This window comes from Parasteatoda tepidariorum, chromosome 7 (assembly GCF_043381705.1).
Source record: "Parasteatoda tepidariorum isolate YZ-2023 chromosome 7, CAS_Ptep_4.0, whole genome shotgun sequence".
NCBI lineage: Eukaryota > Metazoa > Arthropoda > Arachnida > Araneae > Theridiidae > Parasteatoda > Parasteatoda tepidariorum.
Genome location: NC_092210.1, coordinates 33,054,553 through 33,062,508, shown reverse-complemented (window position 1 = coordinate 33,062,508; position 7,956 = coordinate 33,054,553). Strand labels below are relative to the sequence as shown.

Sequence of the window (7,956 nt, the reverse complement as noted above, 5' to 3'; positions counted from 1 at the left end):
GGGGGGGGGGGGGGTCCTAGACTGAGATTCCCTCCCCCCACAATGAATTTGTTTATAAAAAAAATTTTTTTAAATACTTTTTTTTGAAAAAAAATCGGGTTTTTAATGCTGGTCTTCTCATTTATTTTTTTCATAATGAACAATAGAACAATACATAAATAATTCAAGTATTCAAAGTCTTTAAATAACAAATGTAATGCGTTTTTTAGAAACTTTGGCAAATCTGTCAATGATTTTTTCAACATTCAAATCAATTTCTCGATGAATGTTTAATAATGCGAGTCCATTTAATTATTCATGATTTTGAGTTGCTCTAAGCCAAGTTTTGAGACGGCGAAGAGTTGAAAAGGAACGTTCTGATGTTGCTGCACTAACTGGCAGAGTTATTAAAACTCTCAACAACATATTGATTGGTGGGTACAAATCGATGTCAAAGGCATTAATAATCTTGGAAAGATCGAATGAAACTTTACAATGAAACTATGACGAATTTCGTTTTAATCTTTTGGATTATGATTCTTGAAACAGTGAAGACCATAATTAGATGGGGGGAAAAATCGATTTTTCCGACCTACCTAGCATATATACCCCCTTAAATAATTTTTAAAGTATTTTATTTCGTTTGTAAACCATTAAAAAAATTATTAATTGAAATTTTTTTTCAATTGGGGGGGGAGACCCCCCATGACCCCCCCCCCCTTCGCTGGATTCGCCCTTGATGTTTAGAAGAGATGAATTCATGAGGGTAACTTAGCTGGTCTCCAAGACCGAGAGCAGGTTTTATTATTATTATTTAATTTTTTACTATAAATTTTTTTTATTAATTTCTTATTTAGAATTGCAGTGGCTCAGGTTATAGTGAGTTCGCATGTTAAGTGTCCCTGGTTCGAATCCCTGCGATGATTAAAATATTCACATTTGATGTAAATGCAGATTTATTTCGTAACTTTCGCAAAGAAAAATCATTCCCATATGGTGAAAGTCTGTTGAGACAACAGGTTGACTTTTAAAAAAAATCATTCCTTTAATACGGATTTTCTTCTTAATTTTGACAAAAAAAACTTGTTTTTGCCTGTTAAAAGACTGTTTTGGCTGCGGATTTGCTGCATAGATTTTACGGATTTTTTTTTTTTTTTTTTTTTTTTGATTACNTTTTTTTTTTTTTTTTTTTTACAGTGCATAGTAGATATTTACACTTATTCCCTACATGTTAAAAACGTATGAAAGCGGGATCATAAGGGCACGGATGATTAATCCAAATCTTATTCATTATACTTTTTATACACCCTTGGATCAGCCTTCCTGAAAGTTTTAATAAAACATTACACAAAAATAGACCAAAATTCTATTAGGGTTTTCATGTCCTTAAAAAAATGTCAAATATGTAACATACATTGACTTTCAAAATAACGTAAATTTACGAAAGCAAGAAAAGCAAAAACTAAACATTACTTACTGAACGAAGCAGCTTCTAAAATATGTCCAAACATCACGATATTAAATCATAAAAGAAACATTTGATTTAATAAATTTAGTTTCATTTATTTATTCATTATTGATGAAAGATAGATTTATTTTATGATAACACAATCCTTCAAGGAGTTCACGTTTTGAGAGTCGAAAATGATTATTTTTAATTTGCTGTGACCCTTTTAAGTAATAAAAACATTACAAAAAGTTTATTTTGCTTACATTTTTGATAAATTGAGCAAGAATTGAGTTATCTTCACAATTAACTTTTAACTGCTGAGAAAAAACGAGTTTTTATTTTTTTTTTTTATTTTTTATTTTTTTTTTTTTTTTTTTNTTTTTTTTTTTTTTTTTTTTTTTTTTTTTTTTTTTTTTTTTTTTTTTTGGAAGATGCTGAAGAAACCCTGACGCAAGAATTATCACTTAAATCAGAAATATTATGATAACATTTACCCAGAAATTAAACTTTTACGCCGGTAATAGTTGGTGTTTATATAATAGTTTACAACATGTTTAACAGTTGATATTTCTTAAACTATTTGCTGAATCTTATGTTTTTTTCTGTCTTACTCCTTGTTCATTTCCTACAGACTTTCATAATTTTAAGCGTCTACGTTTTATAGTTTTTATGCAGCAAAACAAAATGTAAAGTTAAGCAAAAAAAAAAAGAAAAAAAAAAGAAAGTAATTTCTAAGTAAAGAAGAAAGACAATTTCTATTTTTAACACTTCAGACACTTTTGAAATATTTTATTTATTAGTTAAATTCGAAATGAATTAATAAAATAAATATTAATTAAAGAAATATATTTTAAAGATGGTATTTTAAAGTTATATTAATACTTAAATTTCCAAAAAAAAATCTAACAAACATTTTTTTTAAAAACTTTTAAAATGAAACCAAGAATTTAAATGTATTATTATAGTCAAATTTTAATAATTTCTTTATATGAATTACAAATTTCAACTATTCTGCTTTTGTTAAAATCTCTAAAATTTTTATTATAAAGGGATGATTTTAAAAAAAAAATCTCATACTTACATAATTTAATACTGGTTGACTAGGGCGATTTTCATTTCTCAAATGTAATTTTAAACCTTTAAAAATTCCTTGATACTTTTGTAATTAGATATTTCTTCTGATATTCGAAATAGCATACTTTATAAATCGCGAAAAAAAACAGGGAAAAAGGCACTGAAAAAACCCGGAAAAGAACACCTCATTAACATTTGTATGAACTTAATGTCAGATTAGATTCATGCTGTTGTACCTGAATTTAAAAAGAATCGATAATTTATTCAATCGTAGTTATTTTTAAAAGATTTAGTCCTTGTATAATGTTTTATTTGAAGTTTTAAAAGAACTTTCAATACTTTATAAATTTTTATTACACTTATACGATATTCTATCATAGTATTACTATAAATAATGGATTCATTAACTATTCTCTCAGGGCCTTAATTTTTTGTATTAAAACTGATGGGGATATCAACTGAATTTTCTTTAAAGGCAGTTAAAAAAAGTGTAAATTGTATTTTATTAAATCACAGTACAATAAGTATAATTATTGAAGTTTTGAACAGTTTCAGGACTGCCTAAGTGTCCTAATTTTGCTCAATAATATGAAGTTGGGAAAACTTATTTCTTATTATTTTTTTATCGGAATATCTTGTAAAATCCTGGAGAACATTTGTTCCTGGAATTATGATTTAAGTTCTATCCCAAACAGAATCAGGAACCAAATCAGTGGTTTATTTCGCGTGCTTTAGCAATATCTCTCTTGCTTAGCTTATCAGCCACTCAGCACCTTATCGTGGTTGAATAGTCCCGCAGTGGACTGATCGTTAAGACACTGTTCCCAGCAGATCACCGAAGTCAAGCATCACTGGCTGCGGTCAGGGTGCGGGTGGGTGACCTCTAGGATCAGACCGAGTGTGTGCGGTATTGGTCCTCGTTAAACTATTCTACCGTAAAGTGCTCGACTTCGTGTGCAGGTCGTCGGGCTACCAAAGCGGGGAGCCATCCCTTCTGCAGAGTATCAAAATTGTGATGGCATGTCTTTCATTCTCAGGGATGTTTCCCAGGCAGTCGTCAATAGCCATTGTGCAGCTCTAGTGCGACGTAAGTTAAATACCTACTTACCTAATTATCTATTTGATGGTGTTTTTATCTAATGAGTACCTTACAATATTTGATGCTCTACGAAGGTGTTGGTACTGGTACACCATATTTGTTGTTTGTGGCTCTGCCTGTTGAAAACCAGACAATAAATAACTTTTTTTTATCCTTAATAGCTGAATATAGTGATACGTTCAAAATTGATACATCATTGGATTGTATAAAAGTTTTTATACTATACAATGAACTAAGTAATTTTAGATGGCAAAATTCCCAATTGTTCCCAACAAAATCATTCGAATATTTGAGAATATTTATCGAATATATCATTCAAAATTAAGTTTTTTTAGAAATAATTTCTATTTCAATTCGACTATTTGAACATTATTTGAACACACTATCTTTTGAATACTTTTCTTACCAACTCCCTTTTTTTTCTTCAATATTCGAACCTCCTAGCCTTTTATCGGTACTCTAAGCGGATATAATTTAAAGCGTTTTCAAGCCGACTCTCTTTTGAACAATTCTCCAACCAACTACCTTTTTATTGGTAATTGAACTCGCTATTATTTAATGGGTACTCGAATTCACTCATTTTTACAGGTTCTCGAACTTGCTATCATTTATTCAATACTGGATTCTATTATCATTTGATCATTACTTGAATCGACTATCTTTTATCGGCACCACGGAGAAAGTATTTTACCCTGGAGGTCCATGAACGCAACTTCAAGGGGTTGCCATGTGGTGTATATAAAAATAAAAATATATTAAAATAAATAAATAATAAATTGGAAAAATGAAATTGTTAAGCACCAAAAGTTTTTGAATATTAGATTGGGATTTATTTCAAATCATTTAAAACACTTAAAATTTAATTTTTGTAATGCTTTATTACAATTTATTCATGTATGCGTTTATTTCTAAGAAACGAAAACAAAAAAGAAATTAATATATTTTTTTCCCAAAGGACATGAGAACAGTGCATGAGATTGCAAGTTAACAGGTCACACCGGGACACGTCCCGCAGTTGACTGATCGCTAAGAGATGGTTCGCAGCATCACCGAAGTCAAGCATCACCGGCTGCGGTCAGTGCGCGGGTGGTTGACCACTTAGATCAGTCTGTATAGGGACCGAGGGTGTGCGGCATTGGTCCTCGTTTTAAACTGTTCTACCGTAAAGTGCTTGACTTCGCGTGCAGGTCGTCGGGCCATCGAAGCAGGGGTGTCATTCCCTCTGCAGAGGATCAAATTTGTGAGGGCATGTCTTCGGATCATCCTCAGGGATGTTTCCCAGACCGTCGCCAATAGCCCATTGTGCAGTCTAGTGCGACGTAAAATGAACAACAACACACCGGGATACGTCCCGGTTTGCGCGTACATCCTTGCCTGTTATATTTGTTTCACAGTTGTAATGATCGTAAGACACGGTTCCATGTAGATCACCAAAGTCAGCGGTTAATGAAATGGCTGGAGACAACTTTAAACAACACGTGGAGGGACCGAGGGTGTCCCGTATCGGTCTTCGTTGAACTGTTGTGTCGTAAAAAGCAACAAAATAATAAATATTTTGCCAAACTTCTGGATAGTTTAATTATTTTGTTAACAATCGCAATACAAGTATTGAGGATTTTTTTCAGCAAAAACTTTTTTTTTAATGGCGGGCACTTGGAACTATTGTCCACATAAAGTACCAGAACTGCTAACTCTCTTTTCGTTACCCAGTAGGCACCTGTGGCGAAGCCACGACGGTGGAGCAGCGTCGCTCACGTGATTTATCTATGCCATTTAGTGCATACTACGAAAAAAGTTTGTTGAATGTTGTTTCTTTTAAGGAAAGCGAAACTTAAACTAAATAAAAAGAAAGAAAAAGAACACGTTATTTACATTTCAAGTACAAGTTGTTCAAATAATCCTTTAACGGCAAGCAATCTGCGAAGAAATGTTTCACACAATTTCTCATAAATTCTGCCAAAAATATCTCTGATATTTATCCTCAAAGTAATAAGTAATCATATGATTACGTCATAGGAAGCATCATGACATTGAGGCAGTTTTTTTAAAAAACTATAACAGGTGCAAATTTTAAGTTGCCAATCCGTTTTCTACTAGGACTGTAAGCAAGCAGCCTCATGGGCTGGATCCAATTCCAAACTAGCAAAATTACTGATGATTTGATTAAAATTGTGTTAGTGTATTTTCAATTTTATATAAATAATGTATAATAGATAGTTTAGGGTCGGGATAGCCTGGTTGGTAGGGCACTGGGCCCATGTCCAAGAGGTCGTGGGTTCGATCCCCGTCGGACGAAGACTCCCCGTGTAGTAAATGGTGGCTGATGCACGTTAAATCTGTCCAGTCGCAAAGTCCTCCATGTTACCATACCAAATCAATACCTCTGGGGGTACTGATCCAGGAGTTTCCTTGTCTTCCGGATTGTTTCAAAATGGTAAACCCAAAAAATTGGGTAGGCTGCTCAACAACGGATATAAAATATAAAATGATAGATATTTAAAAAAAAAATGACATTCATTTAAGGCTGCATTTAAAATGCATCCCTAAACTAATTTCAACCTTTATAAATTAAGATACGTTCTGTTCTGAAAAAAAATATATACAATGGATGTTATTGATATTTCTGATACAGATGATCTTGTTTTTTTTAAAAAATAAAGATCTCACTTTTCCCAGGCTCGCTAAAATGTAATCTTTAAGATCTGACAAGGGCTAAATAAAGTTCGCTAACGCAGGAAAATCAATTCCACCGATATTGGTACCTTGAACAGTTAAAATTTGCACCAACTTTAATATATTGTTAAATTAAACCATGTATCTATTCAAGTTCAACCAAACACTTTAAAAAGAATCATGTTAAAATACTGAGAGAAAAACAAACATTTCTATAAAATTTCGAAAGTCATTTTGCAAGCGCATATATAACTTATTATCTGAAAATTGAGTTACGAGATATACCATTTTTGAACAGTGCTGAATTTAGTAGTATTTAATACTGATTTAGTGAAACACTGTATACACTCACTACATTAAAGTGAAATTTATCTTAATTATACGTTGTTGTTGTTCATTCACGCCGCACTAGAGCTGCACAATGGGCTATTGGCGACGGTCTGGGAAACATCCCTGAGGATGATCCAAAGCCATGCCATCACAATTTTGATCTTCTGCAGAGGGGATGGCACCCCAGCTTAGGTAGCCCGACAACCTGCACGTGAAGTCGAGCACTTTACGGTAGAACAGTTTAACGAGGACTAATACCGCGCACCCTCGGTCCCTATGCAGACTGATCCAAGCTGTCACCCACCCGCACACTGACAGCAGCCAGTGAAGCTTGACTCTAAACAAATGCTGGGAATATCGTGTCTTAACGATCAGTCTACTACGGTACCTTAATTATACGAAGACATAACACATAATATTTCAATAATTATATGTTCTACCGTAAAGTGCTCGACTTCGCGTGCAGGTCGTCCCCTTTGCAGAAGATCAAAATTGCGATGGCATGTCTTCGGATCATCCTCAGGGAGGTTTCCCAGACCGTCGCCAATAGCCCATTGTGCAGCTCTAGTGCGACTCAAATGAACAACAACAACAATTCAATAATTATATTCGAAATTTAGTTAAGGATTATTGTTATTTATGAAGTGAATAAATAAAATAAAACGAGGAAAAATATTCTTACACAAATTAGATACAGTAAAGCTTCGATGTTATTCATTATATTTCCTTGCAGAAATACAAAATTAACGCTACTACTGATAGATATACTTTTATAGCTTTTCATTTTCGTTTTTTTACAATTTAGAATTATTTGAACTGGTCCAACGAGATTTAACTCACAAAGCCAAGAGCGTTCAATGCTGAATACCGCAAGACCACTCATCTTTTTTCGGTCACAGTTTTTCCTATTTAAGTCTTCCTTGGCTTCAGTTCAAAAATGATCAAATGTTTGTAAATTAAAAATAAATATTTAAAAAATAATATTTTTGCGTTACTCTGTGTTATTTTTAACGGGACGTGTGCCCTCAAACCAGAGAATATACATAAGTGAAGAAGGCTAGATTCAATAAACATAATGTAAACCAGTCTTCTAAGGTTTGTTGCAGTCCCTGTGTATAAAGGAAAAAACAACATTTAGGGACAAAGCAGCAGAGGTTAGTGAAACGGGTTTTCGCCACTACTGACATTGGGGATCAGAGGAAAAGTTTTCTCTTTTTATTTATTGTTGGTTTCTTCCGTATTTTTACATTATTGATAAACAGTATTGTACAACTAATTAAGATACTTCTTTGAGCATACATTTCTATCATCCATGTTGAATAAATCTGCTAACACATTTTGACATAGAAAG

The 7,956-nt window shown here is 32.9% G+C and overlaps 3 protein-coding genes across 3 annotated transcripts in view; 2 read left to right on the top strand and 1 right to left on the bottom strand.

The window, feature by feature from the left end:
- LOC107438339 (SAXO downstream of blistered) overlaps window positions 1-1,514 on the bottom strand; it is a 96,260-nt gene extending 94,746 nt beyond the window's left edge. Inside the window, exon 1 of the mRNA XM_043048000.2 lies at window positions 1,457-1,514. The gene's annotated coding sequence lies outside the window, so the exon portion shown is untranslated. The remainder of the gene's footprint in view (window positions 1-1,456) is intronic.
- LOC139426007 (uncharacterized) overlaps window positions 1-7,956 on the top strand; it is a 491,229-nt gene that overhangs the window by 244,011 nt on the left and 239,262 nt on the right. The window lies entirely within an intron of this gene.
- LOC107445310 (peptidylglycine alpha-hydroxylating monooxygenase) overlaps window positions 1-7,956 on the top strand; it is a 53,604-nt gene that overhangs the window by 5,821 nt on the left and 39,827 nt on the right. The gene's annotated exons all lie outside the window — the stretch shown is intronic.